Below are 21,057 nucleotides of genomic sequence, written 5' to 3'. Positions count from 1 at the left end.
ATGTTTCTTTAATATGCCTGCAACGTTGGGGACCGAAGCTGAATGCGTTAGCACGAGATTGATTCGTGATTGGCCGGATCGTTCCACTGCATCATTTATTAGGCGCTCTGGATATTTGCGTTCCATTAGGGTGTTACGAAGGTTGGCACAGTGAAATTCAAAGTCGCGATCGTCTGAACATATCTGTTTAAAGCGGACGGCTTGCCCATATGGGATGTCTGTATTGTATACAGCTGACTCGCGGCCGGCGCCTTGGGTGGACGTCTTGAACCTTTGTGCCTATACCCTGCTCTCTGTGTGTGTGTGTGTGTGTGTGTGTGTGTGTGTGTGTGTGTGTGTGTGTGTGTGTGTGTGTGTGTGTGTGTGTGTGTGTGTGTGTGTGTGTGTGTGTGTGTGTGTGTGTGTGTGTGTGTGTGTGTGTGTGTGTGTGTGTGTGTGTGTGTGTGTGTGTGTGTGTGTGTGTGTGTGTGTGTGTGTGTGTGTGTGTGTGTGTGTGTGTGTGTGTGTGTGTGTGTGTGTGTGTGTGTGTGTGTGTGTGTGTGTGTGTGTGTGTGTGTGTGTGTGTGTGTGTGTGTGTGTGTGTGTGTGTGTGTGTGTGTGTGTGTGTGTGTGTGTGTGTGTGTGTGTGTGTGTGTGTGTGTGTGTGTGTGTGTGTGTGTGTGTGTGTGTGTGTGTGTGTGTGTGTGTGTGTGTGTGTGTGTGTGTGTGTGTGTGTGTGTGTGTGTGTGTGTGTGTGTGTGTGTGTGTGTGTGTGTGTGTGTGTGTGTGTGTGTGTGTGTGTGTGTGTGTGTGTGTGTGTGTGTGTGTGTGTGTGTGTGTGTGTGTGTGTGTGTGTGTGTGTGTGTGTGTGTGTGTGTGTGTGTGTGTGTGTGTGTGTGTGTGTGTGTGTGTGTGTGTGTGTGTGTGTGTGTGTGTGTGTGTGTGTGTGTGTGTGTGTGTGTGTGTGTGTGTGTGTGTGTGTGTGTGTGTGTGTGTGTGTGTGTGTGTGTGTGTGTGTGTGTGTGTGTGTGTGTGTGTGTGTGTGTGTGTGTGTGTGTGTGTGTGTGTGTGTGTGTGTGTGTGTGTGTGTGTGTGTGTGTGTGTGTGTGTGTGTGTGTGTGTGTGTGTGTGTGTGTGTGTGTGTGTGTGTGTGTGTGTGTGTGTGTGTGTGTGTGTGTGTGTGTGTGTGTGTGTGTGTGTGTGTGTGTGTGTGTGTGTGTGTGTGTGTGTGTGTGTGTGTGTGTGTGTGTGTGTGTGTGTGTGTGTGTGTGTGTGTGTGTGTGTGTGTGTGTGTGTGTGTGTGTGTGTGTGTGTGTGTGTGTGTGTGTGTGTGTGTGTGTGTGTGTGTGTGTGTGTGTGTGTGTGTGTGTGTGTGTGTGTGTGTGTGTGTGTGTGTGTGTGTGTGTGTGTGTGTTGTGCGTGCGCAGCTGGTTCACCTGTATGTGCCCATATTCTGCTTGTATCACCTGTTCCAGCTCCTATAGGTGGCGCGGCGGCAGCATGACATGGCGGCTGAGTGAGATTTGCCGTTTAGATAAGCAGCAGTATGTCATATCAGTTATAAATAGGAAGTTATCTATAGTTTGCCTACAGTTTCAAAATAAATGTTCGATACTAGTGCGCATAAGATTCGCTAGCCCGCAAGTGAAAACTCCGTCAGTATTGCCGCAGGTACTAAACATGCCGCATTAAAGGGCGACAAATTCTTTAGGCGACAGTTTTTCGGACATTCACATTTTATTTTATGTGATATTTCAGCGCGGTCATTGGGTGTATATGTTGTTCAGGTGCTCATATACCGAGTATATAACAGCTTGTTTGTCTTCGGCGTATATCATGAAGCAGTCTGAGGTAAACGTATGCGACTGTCCAAAATGTTAGGGAAAAGGCCATTTGAGCTTAATGAAACAGCCGAAATTAACACCCGAGGTGTGTTCTTTGCACTACCGGGAGAAAAGCACATGATCAAGTAGGGAGAAGACATCTGTAAAGAAATGATTGCGTTTGTTCCGATCCATTGCTCACCCCGTCCGAAAAATTAAAATACAACTAAAACGTTAGCACATTTCAAATATATCGCTTCCATTGCTCACCCCGTCGAAAAATGAAAATACACCTGAAGAATGCAAGCATTTCATATCGTTATGTCGACGCGGTATGGCCACGAAGTCATGCTTACAAATCTTATCCTTCGTTTGTTTTTTTTTTTTTCAATTAGTCTCGTGATGATTAATCAGGATAAACTAAAGCTGACCGACAGCTGTAACGAATAGCTGTCCGCGGAGAACTATAGGCGGTTATTAATGAGAGAAAGGGCTCCCTCTTTTGCAGGTACACCTTAAAATATATCACCATATGTTTCATATCAGCTTGGTGTTTAAACACTGCAGCACTTTCGTGCAGGCACGAAGGCATGATATTAAGCCCCAATTTAATGCGATTCGCGAGCATGAATGCACCGACGATGCGGCTTTTTGCCTCAACAAAATCAGAATCCACCTGAGTCGTCAAGTCAAAACGTCTTACAAACCGGCCAAGCGAACCGAAACGCTACTTTTTACTCACTTGCACCGTGGCAGGAACAACATATTTGCTTTGTCAAAGAGTTTATCGATTTGCACATCTCAGAATCGCAAAAAATATTCGTTTTCTGCTCGCGTCTCCACGCTCCACACCAACGCGGTCTCCCGCGCCGCGAAGAGCGACCACCGGCTCGCTGCTTCAAAGACAGGCCGCGCGGCGCCTTCACCGTCGCTGAAACGACCGAATAAGAAGACAAACAAGAACCATGTACCCTCAGTCTGGAGAAAGGCACGGCTCCTGTCGAAACGTCGACTCCAAATAAAACTGGAATCAGTATGAAGTTTTTTTTTTTTCCCTTGTGTATAACCTCTAGCAACCAAGTAGGTCTATTTACCTATGATATATATATATATATATATATATATATATATATATATATATATATATATATATATATATATATATATATATATATATATATATATATATATATATATATATGAGACAGGCGTCGTAACTTTACGAAGTCGGCGGCAAAGGTTGGCACTTATAACAGACACAGCGGCGCCAGTGACCACAAGCGCGAGAACTGCGTTTTCTTCAACTTGTGCAAGTCCTCTGTCTTCCCCGGCCAACGTTATCGAAGTTGATGGCGTCCCGTCTCAGAAGACCCAACCCCACTTCAGCTCGATACCACTGACTTGCCTGCTTCTGTACACAACGACAACTCCACTGAAGATTTTTCTGGCTGTCTTGATGTCAGCCTTTCAGCAGATCAACGCGACCAGCTCGTCAGCTTACTTCAGCGCTTCCGTTCCTCATTCGACTTTCCTCAGAAATCTTTGGGGCGTACATCCGTTGTCACTGCATCGACACCGGTACGCACGCCCCGGTACGCCAGCGCCCTTATCGCGTATCGGCTGCAGAATGTCAAGTTATTACCGAGCACGTTTGTGACATGCTTCAGCGTGGCGTCATCCAGCCTTCGCACAGCCCTTGGGCTTCTCCAGTTGTTCTCGTGAGGAAAAAGGATGGCTCTATCCGTTTATGCGTTAACTACAGGCGATTGAACAAGATAACACGAAATGACGTGTACCCCCTTTTACGCATTGATGACGCTCTCGACTGCCTTCAAGATGCCGAATTCTATTCATCTCTGGACCGCCGCTCGGGCTACTGGCAGGTACCCATGGCAGCTGACGATCGACCAAAAACCGCTTTTGTGACACCTGACGGTCTCTATGAATTTAACGTCATGCCGTTTGGATTGTGCAACGCACCGGCCACCTTCGAGTGCATGATGGACACAATTCTGTGCGGACTCAAGTGGCATGACTGTCTTTGTTACCTGGACGATGTTGTCGTGTTTTCAAAAAATTTTACTTCATGCACATTTGGATCGTCTCGAGCGTGTGCTAAAGTGTTTGACTGATGCCGGCCTGCAACTAAATTTGAAAAAGTGCTGCTTCGGGGCTCGCCAGCTCCCTATATTGGGACACGTTGTTTCGAAAGACGGTGTTCGTCCAGATCCTACAAAACTCCGTGCAGTAGCTGAGTTTCCACGCCCAACTTCCCTAAAGGAGCTGCGTAGTTTTATCGGGCTGTGCTGGTATTTTCGTCGCTTCGTCCGCAATTTCGCTTCGATCATCTCGCCGCTGACTGAGCTCCTTGCCGGTGATGTCATTCTTTCGTCTTAGACGTCCGACTGTGATGAGGCCTTTTCGACGCTTCGGCGCCTTCTAGTGTCGCCTCCGATTCTCCGCCATTTTGACCCTGCGGCGTCTACCGAAGTTCACACTGATGCCAGCGGTGTAGGTCTCGGCGCTGTCCTTGCACAACGAAAGCCCGGATACCCAGAGTACGTTGTTGCTTATGCCTGCCGCACCTTAACAAAGGCCGAAAAAAATTATTCTGTAACCAAAAAGGAGTGCTTGGCCATCATTTGGGCCATTGGAAAGCTCCGCCCATATCTCTACAGTCGTCCCTTTTCTGTTGTTACCGACCATCACGCACTTTGCTGGTTGTCCACCCTTAAAGACCCATCCGGCCGTCTTGCTCGTTGGGCCCCCCCCCCCCTTACAAGAGTACGACATGCAGGTCACCTACCGGTCTGGCCGTAAGCATTCTAATGCCGACGCCCTGTCTAGGTCACCTCTTCAATGCGGCTCTGACTCGACAGCTATCACCATAGGTGACTCATCTTCACTAGAAATTGCCGACATGCCCAACGAACAAAGGCAAGACCCTTGGATCGCTTCTCTTCTCACGCTTCTATCTACACCTTCTCTGCGCCCAGCTTCTCGAACGCTTCGCCGCCAAGCGCGTCATTTTGCCATCCGCGACGGCATGCTTTACCGCCGAAATTACCTTTCCGACGGACGCAAGTGGCTCCTTGTCATTCCTCGGCAGCTTCGTTCGGAAATATGCGCCGCTTTTCACGCCGATCCTCAGTGTGCCCACGTCGGAGTGTTGAAAACTTACACTCGTCTTCGCCTCCGCTATTACTAGCAGGGTATGTACTGCTTCGTGCGTCATTACGTCCGCGCATGCCAGGAATGCCAACGCCGCAAAAACCCTCCACACCACTCCACCGTTCCGATGCAGCCCTTGCCCTGCCCCAGCCGGCCATTCGACCGTGTGGGTATTGATCTTTACGGGCCACTACCAGTCACTCCAGCTGGTAACCGTTGGGTTATCGCGGCTGTTGACCACCTTACCCGCTACGCAGAAACATCAACTTTACCTTCTGCGTCGGCGCCGGACGTTAGGTCTTTCGTCGACCTGCGCCATCTCGTTCTGCGCCACGGTTAACCTAAAGAATTGCTTAGTGACCGTGGCCGTGTTTTTCTTGCCGAGACCGCTGAAGCCCTTCTTCAGCAGTGCCGCATTGTCCACCGTTCTACCTTGGCCTACCATCCGCAGACAAATGGCATGACGGAACGTTTTAACCGCACCTAGAGTGACATGCTGGCCATGTATATCGCGTCCGACCACTCAAACTGGGACCTGATTCCCCCTTTCGTCACGTACGCTTATAATACTGCCATACAAAGCACGACCGGCTTCTCCCCCTTTTTCCTTCTATACGGCCGTGAACCCACCTCAACTATGGACACGGTACTCTCTTATCGCCCTGACACCTCCGAATCGACCACAGTATCATGACCATATATCATGGCCCATATCGGGCTATTTGCCAGACCTCTTCGGTGAACTACGTTATAGAACTGATAGAACCACTTGCACCGACACCGGATATGCGTCGCCGCGGGCGTGAAACAGTGCACGTTGACCGCCTCAAGCCCTGTTATGACCTGCCTGTTGTGTCTATGCCATGAGTCGGCACGATGCCTCCTTTTTCTCCCGGGGATAATTGTAGTGTCATACCAACGCTCGGTGACTGTCGACGGTGACAAAGATGACAAGCGTATGTCGAAAAGGCGCGTGCTACGAAGAAGACGACTGACAAAGAAGAAGACGCAAGAGACTGACGCGTTATTTAAACGTTCGACCAGAACACCGACCTCAGACTGAACGTACTCTTACAATATATATATATATATATATATATATATATATATATATATATATATATATATATATATATATATATATATATATATATATTACACCTACCACGTTTCCTGCGATGTAGTAGAACTCCGGCAGGCGGTCCTTGACAGTGGTCACTTCGGATGCGGTGGACGTGAGGAACAGGAAGAAGAGCTCTAACCAGACAGTGTTGGCCGACAGCTGCCGCGACCAGTCCATCAGAGCTTTAAAAACGCCGCACTCCTGCACATAGAAGAGGGGGAGGGGGGTAGAGTGAGCACATGACATGGTGCACATGCTTATCTTGGCCATCATTAATGCATCGGAATGAGAAGTTTTACAAAGCGCAGATACTGGAGGAGTTCCCACAGTTAAGGGCTGCAGTATGCTGAGTGCAGCGGAGATGTTTAGCATGTTGGTGGCGGTAAATTATCTGAAAGGTGGTTGAGATGAACGGAACACTGATCCGAGCCATTGGAGAGGGGACCAGGAAGGAATCGGTGTCGAAGCCACTAGGCACAACTAGAGAAGCCCATGAACCCGTGCTGTCTTCTCTTGCCAGCTGATGACCTTCACTTGGGAGTTGGGGTCAGGACTGAGCAGCGCGGTCTCCCATTGATCTTCGTTAAAATGAGTTAATGCGTGGGCTCGCGCGATATTATGCGAGTTAGGTTTGCTCTGTGTGAGGAAAAGGTACATCTACCACTACAGACTGCAGGGTAGAGGTGCGATGATGTGGTTAGCGTTAATGTTTGAGGTAACCTTCAGATCGCCTCTCGATTTTCTGTTAAGGGTTATATAACAATGCGAATCCTAACCGAGAAGGGCATGTCGGTAGCCAGAAAGGGGGGATGGCTGTGCAAACCGAGGGCAGCCGCCCGGCTTGCAAAACTTCGGGCTGCGACGTGAGCTGCCTTATTTTCCGGCAGGGGGAACTGGGCCGTGCAGCGTCCAGAATGTGAGAGCGACAAGGGGGCTGGGAGCAAAAGGGGATTTGCGACCCTTCAGAGTTACGTATTGCTGACTTGTAGTCGCTGAAAATGCATTTGCTGTCTAGGTGAAGTACTGAGGCGATAGCTACCTCCGCTTGCGTTACTTGCGCGGCGCGGGTGCAAATCGAGCATAAGCGGTGATGTTGGCAGCTATGGGCTGACTGCAGACGTTCAAGATGGACAGACACTTGCAGGTTGCAGCCCTTTTGCACGGACTAATGCGAGCAGATGAAAATGGTCTATGTCGTCTCAAGCCGGTACAAGAGTGATGCCACGAGCGATGGTCTAATTTTCTTTTAGGGTGGTCGCTTTAATGCTCGCGCCCTCTGTTTCAGTGGCGGAATGTTTGCTGTCCCGCAATTTTGACAAAGAAGCTTCGCATGAAACAAGGCAAAAAACAGCGTCTCGCGTCGACCATAGCGGTCATATATATCCCTACTGCTCACAAAGGCTGTCGCATAATAGCCTTCCCCTTGCAGGAATATACGTGTCGCCTGACTTCTGCGTGAATTGGATATACAGACCCCGAGTGCGTACGAGATGGCAATGTTGCCGGACATGACGAAGATGACTCCCCAGGGCATCTTGTGGTAGACGTCATTCCACTTGAGAATGCGGTTCTTCAGCTCAAAGTTGTGGAAGTCCGAAGGCAGCAGGAAGGCCAGGATCACCACAAAGAAGCCCACCGTCGACTCACTCACCAGGCTGCGGGCGCACGCGTAAACCCGTGGATATATGCATATTGCAAGTGCAAGCGTCCGTAATTTATAATGAACATAAGCTTCTCGGCAGCAAAAATGCACGCCCAAAACTCTAACACTTGCTTAATTTGGGGCAAATAAAATGACGGGCTTAAATATATGTTCACGAAGAGTTTTGCGGTACAATGTTTGATCACGAACAAAATAATGGCGTGGAACACTATCATTGCAGAAGCTTTTCCTGGCAAAACAAAACGGCAAAGTAGACAAAAGGCACTGACAGAAAAAGTTAACCGCAAAAGCGCATATCCCCACATGCATCGGCAACAGCGGCGACGATGTCTGCAGCATGATAGAATAGCGAAGGAGTCCTGTCAGAGTGAAACGCAGTGTTTACGTACATATGCGCATTCTTGCCTTGTAATGGCATCCTTCCTCATCAAAAGCATATTTTGAACTTAGCCCCATTGAGTTCCGTAGCAAAGAAGTGTGAAAAACGTACCAAGAAGTTCTCATTTTTACACTGTCGACGACAGTTGATTCCTCGCTAATAGCCCCGTAACTGAGCTGAGAAGCGCGAGGCGGTAAAAAAGGTCTAAGCTTTGAAAACGGGTGCGGCTGGTTTCATGCAAGTCCGTCGGCGCCCTTAGGCCCGCCTACTTGCTCTGGCCGACATGGTGACACGAATCGGCGAGCAGCGCATCATAAAGAATACGCAAGCTAATGACAGAAAGGCGGTACACGTGGATGGCGGCGAAAATACAGAGGTTGAGTAAGTGTGGAAAAGAAAACGGAAGATACCTGCTGCTACATAGAAAGGAGAGGGGAGCGGTAAGACAAGCGTCAGCTCGTGACGTCAGTCGAGGTGCGGCGGCGCTGGCGACAGCAGTGACTTTCGTGGTGTAGGCAAAAGCATGGGCCGTCTGCATTGGATGCGCGGCGCTTGCTGCGTTTTTGAGCATAATTCCCGATATTCCTCCAATATGTGGTGCGGTTGGTTGCGCCACAAGGCACAAAAAAGAAAATGGTACCGGTTTTCACTTGTTTCTTGCGGTCGGATAAAGATGAGAGCGAATGACAGAGGCGTTGAGCGTGATTGTAGACCCTTCGGCGACGGGTTGCCTTGGCAGCTAACGTGCGTTGCACTTCTGCACTGAAACTTGATCATTTCGTTTGCAACCCTTAATTGTCGTTGCTTTTCGTAATTGCTTTTCGACAACATGACGAATAGCGCAATAACAAACACCTGCAGCTTGGTGTATATACTACCAGGCCATAAGAAGTTTAGACGTGATATTTCGCGCGCGTATGATCTTAATCGAACGCAGCTAGGAAACCGCGCTGTGAGTTCCATTCATATGCGGTACTACCCGTGCGTATTTTCGTACAGAAATGGACACAAAAGCTGCTGCGAAGTCAACTGCAATTACCTTGAGCGGTCACTCCAGCGCGATATTGTTGAAACAGGCCAAGAGTTGTGAAGTAGTTTTTCTCTGTTTTCACTTTCCCGAATTTCAACGCGTAACGCACTCTTCATCAACGGTCCTAGAAATCGAGTGAACAACGTTAGGATCCGGACAAAGTCAAGCAGCGCTATTTTTCAGAGTATTAAATGTTATTTTTGAAGGTAATTAAGATCATGATGAACGAGTTAACCATGTACAATCAGCTCTGATCGAGCAAGATTTTTAATTGTGGTATATACGGTACATTTAGTTTAATGTCCCAAAGTGGAATTGGCTATGAGGGATGAAAAATAAGCAGAATAAGATGACGCTCATTTGAATAAAAATTTTCCGAGTAATTTAAAGATGCTCAGCAGATCGCGCAAATTACGCCGCAAGTGATCGTGGGCATCGTGGAGAACATTGTATTTGCGCTCATAGAAAAAAAAACAGCATTCTTACGAGCTTTCATGTATATTACCTTGTGAATGACCCTGACTACGTCTGTGCGATTAAACAAACGTCGAACGTCTTTTTGTCGAGCAGGATAAAACAAGTTGGCAGTGCGCCCACTTGGCGAATGTTACAAAGAACTAGAAGATTGAGTTTTTCTTATTTAGTGAAATTTTATGACTTAAGTTGCTGGTACAGTAGCTAAAAATATGATTTCTAGTGCAGCATAGTTGCCAGTAATACTGTTCTTTAGGGTGAAGGTGCTTGGAGCAGCAGAAAACGTACCCATCAAAATAGTCGCCATATGAAAAACGCACTTCCAGTCATTCATATTCATAGGTGGCAAGGTTAGTGCACGAAGGTTAGTCCAGGTTGACGCAGCACACAAAGCACAGAATTACTGAACCCAGCTACATTTCCGCCCGCACTGACCACCCACTTAAGGTACGCAAGTACATTTGCCGTATAAACGTATTCAAATATAGTTTTTTCCCGCGAACAGTGCATAACTGGAACTGTTTTCCTTCGCGGGTCGCCACCGCTCCTGCTACATCGTTTCTGACCGACTTGCAAAGCCACCTGTCAATATAAGTGCAATAATTGTTGTCCGAGTGTTTATGTTGCTTTTTTTTTAAATTTTTTTTTCAAAGTTGATTATGCCTAAAGCTGTATTCTTTAAGCAGTGCTGTATTTTAAAATATATCTTTTTTTTTGTGTGTGTGTGTGTGTTTAGGGTATGTTTGCCTTTCTACAATGGTTTTTATTTTTTGTTTGTTTGTTTCTGCTTCCACAGTGCATGGGTTTTCTGTATTTTTTGTGTAGATCGCATCATTTGCCTAATTTATTGTGTACTAGATGTTTGTTCTTATTTATGATGTTTCCCCCCTACAATAATGCCCCTGTGAGGGCGCTGTAGGTACTGTGTATAAATAAATAAAAAACCTTCTTCTAGCACTAAACGTTGCTACCACTTTGTCGTCTTCTGTGTCGCTGTTTCTAATCGTTGTCTTCTTTAGCGTCCAGCGATGCAGGGCATATATGTCACATTACCCCCCCCACCCCCCCCACCCCCCCACCCCCCCCACCCCCCCACCCCCCCTCCGAAAAGCACAGTCCCGATGCGCACTAGTACGAACTACTGCAGGGGTTGTACGGCTTCATTCTGGCGACATGAACAATCTCGGTGCGTGGCATAGAGGACTGTCGCGGCGGATGTAGAGGGGCGACCTCGTATGTCACAGGAGTGACTGGCCGTAAAACATGGTAGGGTCCTGCGTAGCGTGGCAAGAGCTTCTCACACAGCCCAACTTTACGAGCGGGAGTCCAGAGCAAGACGAGAGAGCCCGGAGAGTAGTGGACATCCCGGTGGCGAGAATCATGGCGCCGTTTTTGAGAATTTTGGGAGGAGGCCAGTCGTCGGCGAGCAATAACACGGGCTGCGTCAGCTAGGGAGATGGCGTCATGAACGTAGCAACTGGCGTTAGCGGTGGGAGGCAATACGCTGTCAAATGGAAGGGGAGGGTCGCGGCCGTATAGAAGATAAAACGGTGAGTAGCCCATTGTGTCGTGCCGAGAGGAATTGTACGCGAACGTTACAAACGGCAAATTAATACCCCAGTCACGGTGATCATCCGAGACATACATAGACAGCGTGTCCGTGAGCGTGCGGTTGAGGCGTTCGGTGAGGCCGTTCGTTCGTGGATGGTAAGCGGTGGTAAAATAGTGCTTAATAGAGCAGTACCGAAGAATTTCGTCGACTACTCGAGCAAGGAAGCAACGGCCACGGTCAGTGAGCAGCTGGCGTGGAGCACCATGGAGCAGGATGACGTCGTGGAGAAGAAACGCAGCTACATCAGTTGCACAGCTAGTGGGTATCGCTGGGGTGACAGCGTAGCGCGTAGTATAATCCGTGGCCACTGCAATCCATTTATTCCCCGACGCAGATAGTGGGAAAGGCCCGAGGAGGTCAAGGCCAACTCGGGAAAACGGGTCTACGGGGATGTCGATCGGCTGCAGGGATCCAGCAAGCAAAGCCGAGGGCTTCTTCCGTCGCTGACACCGGTCACAAGAAGCAACGTAACGACGAACAGAGCGATAGAGGCCTGGCCAAAAGAAGCGGCGGCGGACGCTATCGTACGTACGAGATACGCCAAGATGACCCGCTGTGGGTGCGTCGTGCAGCTGTTGAAGAACGGTGGTACGCAGGTGTTCGGGGACTACGAGCAGAAGCTTGGCGCCATCTGGTCGCATATTCCGTCGGTATAAGGTGCCGTTGTTGAGCACAAACAGAGCAAGAGTAGCATCAAGGTGATCGGTGCTGAGGCGATTGATTATGCTGCATAGCTTGGGATCTAAGCGCTGTTCATGGCGAATGTTTGAAAAGTCAGAGATGGCCAACACGTATGTGTCATCGTTGCACTCGCTCGCAGGTGGAGGATGTACCGGGTTGCGGGACAGGCAATCGGCGTCAGCGTGCAGCCGGCCAGACTTGTGGACCACAGAAAAAGTGTATTCCTGAAGGCGGAGGGCCCAACGACCCAGGCGACCAGTAGGGTCCTTCAGCGTAGAAAGCCAGCATAAGGCATGGTGGTCGGTGATGACGGAGAACGGGCGGCCAAACAAGTAAGGGCGAAACTTTGTAATGGCCCACACGAGGGCTAAGCACTCACGTTCGAGTAATTCCGTTCAGCCGCAGAAAGGAGGCGACTGGCATAAGCAATGACGCGAGTGCGACCCATCTGCTGCTGGGCGAGTATGGCACCAATACCGTGACCACTGGCGTCGGTGCGTACCTCCGTTGGTGCCGAAGGATTGAAGTGTGCCAGGACGGGCGGGTTGGTGAGGGCTGCAATGAGCGCAGATAAGGCTTGGGATTGTTCTTGGTCCCAGCAAAATGGAGCGTCGTTCTTCAAAAGATTGGTGAGTGGACGAGCCGTCTCCGCAAAGTTAGGTACAAACCGCTGAAAATAGGAGCAAAGCCCAAGAAAGCTACGCACGTCACTGGTACAACGGGGTGTAGGAAATGCACTTACAGCACGTATTTTGTCTGGATCGGGTTGAACGCCACGGGCGTCGACCACGTGACCGAGCACCTTGAGTTCGCGTCGGCCGAAGCTACATTTTTTCGAGTTCAGCTGAAGGCCAGCTCTTCGGAAGACGCCAAGAATGGCATCAAGGCGATGGAGATGGCTCTCGAATGTAGAAGAAAATACAATGACGTCATCGAAATAGCACAAGCACGTCGTCCATTTCAAGCCGCGCAGGAGAGAATCCATCATGCGCTCGAATGTTGCGGGCGCATTACACAAGCTGAAATGCATCACCCTGAATTGATACAGGCCATCGGGAGTGACGAAGGCGGTCTTCTCCCGGTCCCGTTCGTGACTGCGATCTGCCAATAACCGGAACGAAGATCAATGGAAGAGAAATAGCTGGCACCGTGCAAGCAGTCGAGGGCATCATCTATCCTGGGGAGCGGGTAAACGTCTTTCTTTGTTATTTTGTTGAGGTGTCGGTAATCAACGCAGAATCTCCAGGTATTGTCCTTCTTTTTAACACGAACGACAGGCCTGAGGCGACACCCAGGGACTGCTCGAAGGCTCTATAATGTTTTTTGCTAACATCTTGTCCACTTCATCTTGTATGACGCGTCGTTCAGAAATGGCGACTCGATAAGGTCTTCTGTGAATTGGGCGGGCATCTCCGGTGTCGATACGATGTGTAACGAGGGACGTTTGTCCTAAGGGGCGGTCATCAAAATCGAAAATATCGCTGTACGAATTCAGGAGACTCGTAAGTGCTGTAGCACGGTCAGGGCGCAGATTAGGTGCAACCATTCCTGATTTGCGAGCCTCCGGAGATGGGGACGGTGCAGGTCGTGTCGACACTTTAGCAGTAGGGTCAGGCAAAAGAGCTGCAACTGTGACGTCAGACAGTGGGGTCAGTTCGGCGAGAGTAATGCCCCCAAAAAACGTGCACAAAAAGGCCGAAGTTCAAGACTTGAATATAAGCGTTGTTATTTTTTTCTACGTGCACGATGTTATGAGGGAGAGCGATACTACGCTGCAGTGTCACGTCGGTTATGGGGCAAACAACGTAGTCGCCATTAGGAACGGAGGGGAAAGGCGACATGAGCACATACACTGCAGCTTCTGGTGGCAGACGAGTAAATGTAGAGAAGCGGAGACGGAGCGTTGAAGTATCAGAGGCCTGTTTGTCAGGACAGAGTGGCAGGTCCAGATGAAGCAGTCCTGAAGAACAGTCAATGAGCGCGGAATGTGCAGTTAAAAAGACGAGTCCTAATATAACGTCGTGAGGGCAACTGGTGAGGACTGTAAATAGGACAGGGATATGGCGGTCGGCAATGGTAATTCTTGCATTGCACATACCAATCACAGTAGCTGTATTGCCGTCAGCCACACGAACGGTAGATGAGGAAGCGGGTGTGAGGACTTTGTTGAGGCGTTGACGGAGCGAGGAACTGAGGACGGAAATGTGGGCGCCAGTATCAATAAGGGCAGAAAATGAGACTCCGTACACAAAAACGTCAATGAGGTTACGTCTGGGTACGAGGGTAAGTTTCGAGTTGACAGTCCGGGTCGGTAATGCAGCGTCACTCCCCGGCGCTGCACTCGCTAGTTTCCCGAGTGGGCGCCGGCGTATGATGGGGAGGAGTTGCGACGAGGCAGCGGTGAACGAGATCGACGAGACCGTGGAGATGGAGATCGGCTGGAGTGACGGACACTTGAGACGGCTTCGTTGTGAGGTTCATCTGGGTGAGCAGGGAAGTGTCCAGGTCCATCATATGCGGGGCGGAGCTGTTCAGGTTGGGCAGGGAAGCGTCGAGGTCCGTAGTAGTACCGATGGTCAGCGTTGTAATAGGAAGGAGGTGTGGGGAAGGTGCGACTGCGGCAATAACGGGAAGTGTGGCCGGCTCGACAGCAAATAAAACAAATTGGCCTGTCATTTGAGGTGCGCCACTCTGCAGGATTGCGATTAACGTAGCGACGTGGGGGAGCTTGGTTAGTGGTTGCAGCAGCCACTACAGGAACAGGATGCGATGGTGACGAGGGCGGTACGGCGTTGGAGGAAAGACCGACGTTGGCAAGTTCCTGTCGGACAACAGCCTGTATCATGGCCACGGTGTCAGGCACTGGAGATGGGAATGGTGCAGGAGCTAATGCCTCGAGTTCTCGCCTAACGATCCGAGTCATTGTTGCGGACTGAGAAGGCTGTTGCAGAGGAGCCAGATCATCACAGGATGATGTGGCTGCCGTGTTCGGAAGGCGCTCAAAGCGATGTACCAGGCGTCGTTGTTTAGCCTGCTCGAATCTTCGGCAAACTTGAAGCACCGACTCGACGGTAGAGCAATCCATGCAGAAGAGGATGTTGAAGGCGTCATCTGCGATGCCCTTGAGGATGTGCCCTACCTTTGCACTTTCCAGCATGGAGCTGTTCGCCTTGCGACACAACGCGAGCACGTCTTGGATGTAGGCCAGGCAGGACTCCGTGGTGGATAGGGCGCGAGACGAAAGTTCGGTTTTGTCTGCGAGAGCCCGTCCAATGGGCTTCCCGAACAAGTCATGAAGTTTTTGCTTGCAAACTTCCCACGTCACCAGCTCACGCTCGTGATTTTGAAACCATGTGCGAGCGATTCCCGCCAAATAGAATATCAGATTGGCCAGCATGATGGTCGCGTCCCAATGATTGTTCCGACTGCATCGCTCGTATTCATCCAGCCAGTCGTCGACATCTGTCTTGTCTTCGCCATTGAAGATGGGAGGGTGGCGGATTTTTGTGAGGACGAGTGGTTGCACCGATGTTGTTGCGGTGGTAGGAGCTGCCTCAGAGGTCATAGTTGCCGTTGTTGACGTTGTGATCCCAGGTAGGTGGCGGGCACTGCGCAAATCCAGCTTTCGGCTGCTTAAATGGATTTATGGGTGCACACAGGGATCTTTGGTCACCTCCACCAAGATGATACGTGACAAGGTTAGTGCATGAAGGTTAGTTCAGGTTGATGCAGCACACAAAGCACAGAATCACAACAGCGTTAACCTTCTTCTAGCACTAAACGTTGCTACCACTTTGTCGTCTTCTGTGTCACTGTTTCTAATCGTTGTCTTCATTAGCGTCCAGCGATGCAGGGCATATATGTCACAATATCATCGTCCTTGCATGCGCTAACAATAGACCCAAAAGTTCGACAGTGTTCACTATATATTAGTTTTTCTTATACATTGTGATTTCTCGTTTTCATTTAATTTAATCAGTCACTACAGTTCAACGTTGCTACAGTCGCCCACCGTAGCCACGCACGGTTGAGGCCACGGGGAAGAAAGCCAATGCAGCGCTCTTCGCCAGGTAATTCCAGCAGTGATCGGCTAGTAGAGTGCTGAACTACTCTCCAGGCATAGACCAAACTATTTCTAAGACCAAGCAAAACTTACGCTTCAGAATATTTGCAAGCGCGAACTGGTTTCTAAGGCGGCGGTGCTTGACGCAGTGTAGGCACGCTGCGTTTTTGCCTACTCCCCTTGTGGATAGATGGATGAATGAAATATAGGAGCGTCCGCTTTGAAACGGGGTGGTAGCAGTAGCTATCATGCTCATTTTCTCCCTATATCTTAATTATTGTTTTATATTGGTTAACTATACCATCATTCTACTTATTAAATTTTTGTTTCTACATTACTAACATTATGTCACTTCTCTGCTTTTAAGCCACAATCTTCCGTTGGTTTTGCTACCTTCCACCACCGGTTTATTCACCCGGCCACTGGAAACTCTATACCCCAGAGCTTCAGGAACAGTCACTGAGCTTGCATTAACTTTCGGATGGATACCATTATAATAGAGTATAATATGGTCAATTGTTCCACTGGAGTTACCACATGCAGCACATGCGTCATCTTCATTGTTAAATTTTTTTGTAGCTGCGTGTTCTAAGGCACCCTGATCTAGCTTCAAAAAGTAGGGCACTGCCTCTTGAGGTATCAAAGAAAGCTTTCTTCCTTATCTGCCTTTTCCACTTTCGATATAATTCCCCACTCTGTTTCTTTTCCATCGAATTTATCCAATTTTTACCTTCTCTGTTTTTCACCTTTTGCTTAACGCTCTTTATTTCCCCGTCTTTGTGACTAGCATACTTACTAGTTAGTTTCCTGGTTCTTTTCCTCCATTGTGAGTCAACGCTTTTTAAGTATAGATATCTAAATACTTCAGCTGCCCATCTGTTACTGTCCAATTTCCTCAGGCGTTCCTCATATAATATTTTACTCTGAGCTTCCTATACTTCGAAAGATGCCAAGCCCATATCTCCCTGTGCCGCCTCAATTGTGGTTTTGCCGTGGGCACCTAGTGCTAATCGTCCAACGGCGCTCTGATTTATTTATTTCATCGCTGCCGATCGCAACGCCACCTTTGTTTGCAAAAATGACGTTTGCCTATAGAACTGCCGCGAAGGTGCAAAAAGGATAAACAGCTAGGGCTGCACATCAGCTACATAGGATACGAACAAAAATATATACAAAAACAGTGAGTTTAGTTTTCGCGCGCGCCCTAGTTTTCCCTAAAGTCAATGTGACTCAGTGTTGCATCTATGCAACTTTTGCTTACGACTGTATATATATAGGCCTCTTCGATTTGGCTTGCACTGGCTGCAATAGTTCTTAAAAGTGCTGCAGCGGTGCCAGGCGGCCACGTGAACGTGCAGTGCCAGTTCCGACACTGCAGGCGTGCGGTGGCAGCTGCCAAAACGAGTGCGCAAGTGTTGGACTCTGCAACCTAGCAGACGCGTGTGCACAATATACATTTCATGCATCGTGTGCTTTAACAGGATCACGCCCAATTTCGAAGCCAGCTACCGTAAGCCTACTGCACTCGATCGGAAAGTGACGACGACAAACAGTGACGCTGACTGCGAGTAATTGACCAACGTACGCGCGACTGCACGATCGTTATACCGGCCGGTCTGTGAACATGCCATTCATGCGCCTGGGTACGAGAGAATGAACCTTGTAAGCAGTTGACATGAGTATTATTTTAAGTAAGACTGCCTAACGAGACGCTTCATTGGTTCAGCGGTATACATTTTCAAGGAATTCCGCGGACTTCTGCCCAAACGCGCTAGCTGCTTAAAAGACGCACGTACCTCATTGCGTGGTATATAGCCACCATGCAGAAACCCAGGGGGCAGCACTCGCGGCGAACAGGCAGCGCCACAAGTGAGCGCCGGAACATTTTCATAGAAAGACGCGCGGCCGCCTGGGGGCGCGCTTGAAAAAGGCGGCCTGCGCAGTGAAATGGTGGCAGTTTCAGCAACCTTGAGCAGCATAGCGAAGCACAAACGATGCGAGAGCCACACGACACAAGACAGAGAGACAGGGACGAGCCCTGGCCGCCCGCTTAGCGTTTATTTCTAGGCTGGAAATGTGAAACAGAAGACGACAGGAAAAGCGCGCAGTTGGAAAAGGCCGAGCAAGAAACGAAGGGGTGCTGGGGGGGAGGCGTAAAAACAAAAAAAAACACGGTAAAAATGTAGAAAAATACAAAAAAAACATTTGTGGCGAACTCGATCTCCCAAGTGTGGTACAGCTTCACAAAGGCCAGCTCGAACACCGCAAGTTGTGGTGGTTGAGAAAAAAGAAGAAGAAAGCTCCGGGGAATCGAGCGGCTGAGAAGGATGGAACGATTGTAAGAGAAGAATAGGAATGAATGAAGCTGGAGTCGAAGAAGAGAAGACAGCCTAAAAAAAAGCGACAAGCCTGAAAACTCGCGAACGCGATTACCGGGGCCTGAAAATGCCGCAGGCACTTAAGGGCCAACCACATGGAGCGAACTTTCTCTGCGAATTTCATGCGGCGCGGCGGAACGCCGACGCACCATCGCCGTGCCGAACCACATGCAGCGAAAAACTGGCGGCGTCGGCAGCATCGGCGCCCGAATGAGAAAAGCTGGGTCTCCTTCAACAACTCACTTTTCACATTAAATTACATTTCAAGAGCAAGACTTAAAATAGGCAGCGCCTCAAATTGCGCCCGACAGCGCTTGTATACAACCTCCGAGTATACCTCCGACGCCGCAGCAACAGCGTAATGCAGGCGCGTCTCTCTGAAGCAGGGTTTGAGCCAGTGTTAAGCGGAACGTCGAAAAAGGTCCCACTTCAGCTGTATCATCAGAGTAGGCAAAATCGCAACGCTTACAACACCTTATGGCGGGACCTTACCAAAGCGGTGCCGCCCGCTGGCACGGCGGACGACAGTCCTCTGCGATGCGCTGCTCCCTAGTCGTCGCTAGGCCTATTTTGTTTCGCATCGATGGTATGTACATGAAACGGCGCTATAAAATTCCTTCGTGCTATAGCAAATGGTCTACTCATTGAACTGCCTAACTCTCAACCCCTCTCTAACAATAAAAGCGAAATATTATTAATTTCGGCTCCACTTTTTAGCGGAGGCGGCGTGCAAGCGGACCGGAGCAGCCGTGCCGCAACGGCGGCAGCTGGTTGTGAGCAGAACCTTGCTTGCATCGCAGCCCGCTTCTATATCAGCCACTCGGTACGGCTCAGCGATCCTCAGGAAGGATTCAGTATTCACATTTAGTTTATTATTTACGGGAACAACAAACTTTAGCAACACTTTTCTGAAGTTTTTCGTATCGGCGGCGCGCACGACTCGGAGCTGCAGCCGGCGCGGAGCGGCGGCAAGTGCTGCCATCTCACGGTGGTCGCGCCCAGGAGCGGCCGTTCGCCCGACCGCCGGCGAAAATATCTGGCCCGGTTTGATAGCCTGCGAACGGCAGCCGGCGGCCGCGAGCGGCCGCCGGGCGGCAGTTCGCAAGGTTTGCCGCGGGAAAATCGCTCCATGTGCGTCGGCCTTATCTTATGCAGACGGCTCTTGAAGAGCCTTAGCTGTTTTTCTGGTGAGGTTACCACTTTTCTCGACGGTAAAGGAAAGGATGGCAGCTTCACGCTAGTCACTCTGTCAACGCAATGCTTGCGCACGCGGTTGCTGATATGGCGACACAGCTATAAGAATGGAAACTTCATTATAGCATGCCACAACAAGCGATCTACACTTTCTAATACACATGCATGTTTTCCTCTTTGTCAGACATGTCAGGATTGTAGCATGCCTACTTTTTCCTTTTGTTGAAAGAACGTCCTGCCTCAAATCCCAACTTGAATGCGTTTTCTTTCCTTCTTTTTTTTTGTAGCGATCCTTATTGCCTCTTTAACGGTACTTAGTCCTCTGCCTCAAAATTAAGTTATGACAGGGGAAGGTAACGGGTGACAGCCAGCCGCTCGACCACTTGTTTGGAGCAGGATGCATGAATGCTAGATCTGTTCAGAGCGTCCGCGAATAAGTAAAAAATAAAATAACATTTACCAATGTTACTATAGTCTCGATTGAGCAGTAGGACATACAGCTCATAATTCGATGTTAGTAGTAGACAGTAGACATCGAAATGTCATTAACACAACTAAATGAGTAAAGCGTATAGAATGGTAGACAGGGGCTTTATAAATCACATTTACAGAGGAGGGCGAAGCACACAGGGTACTTAGACGTCAGATGCCGCTTCTCGGTGCTTGGTAGCTTACAGGAGTTTCCTCTGTGGTGGAGAAATCGTGGCGATCTACGCAGCGTGCTTGTGTCACTTAGGTTACTAAAAAAAATGCGCCGTGAGCTCCTCATGCATGTGGTCCGACAATGGCACATGGACAGCCACTAGCATATGTCGGGATCTCAAGGACACATATCTAGTTAGAGGCGCACAGTGGAAAACCATCTGGGCTAAGAAAACTGACAGGGCAGGGGCAAAGAGAAACGTTTACAGTTAAAAGGGCTTACTTTAGTAGGGGGCGGGTGGGGGGAAGCGAAGGATGGCGAGGAAAAAAAAACTTCAGGCTGTGGGACGGGCAAAGGAAACCGCCGAAGAGGAGAAGGAAAGTAGCGGCATAAGCGTGGAAGGAAAGGGTGTGCAAAGAAAAAAAGGATCGAGCTGATAGGGAGAAAAAAAATAATGCAAGCAAGCAAAAAAAAATGAAATAAAAAGTTGCCAAACTAAATTCGCGGAACTAAGCGCAAGACAGTACATGCACAATTAAAACGCTCGATTCTAGTTGATTACTCTCTGCATTGTACTGGTGCTTTCGTAGACATGAAAGTATAGAACACAGGACAGCTTAAATAAAAATTATGCAATGAACAACTGCATCCACGAGCGCGGCCCACTGGGCGCACACGGCGGTCCCAGTAGCGCTGATGCCTATGAGTTGCCCAATTTCTTTATATATATACATATATATATATATATATATATATATATATATATATATATATATATATATATATATATATATATATATATATATATATATATATATATATATATATATATATATATTGCGGA

Source organism: Amblyomma maculatum, chromosome 3 (assembly GCF_055883805.1).
Source record: "Amblyomma maculatum isolate TAMU_Amacu chromosome 3, ASM5588380v1, whole genome shotgun sequence".
In the NCBI taxonomy this organism is placed as follows: Eukaryota; Metazoa; Arthropoda; class Arachnida; order Ixodida; family Ixodidae; genus Amblyomma; species Amblyomma maculatum.
The sequence above is the reverse complement of the archived record's forward strand: the minus strand, read 5'-3'. Positions refer to the sequence as shown.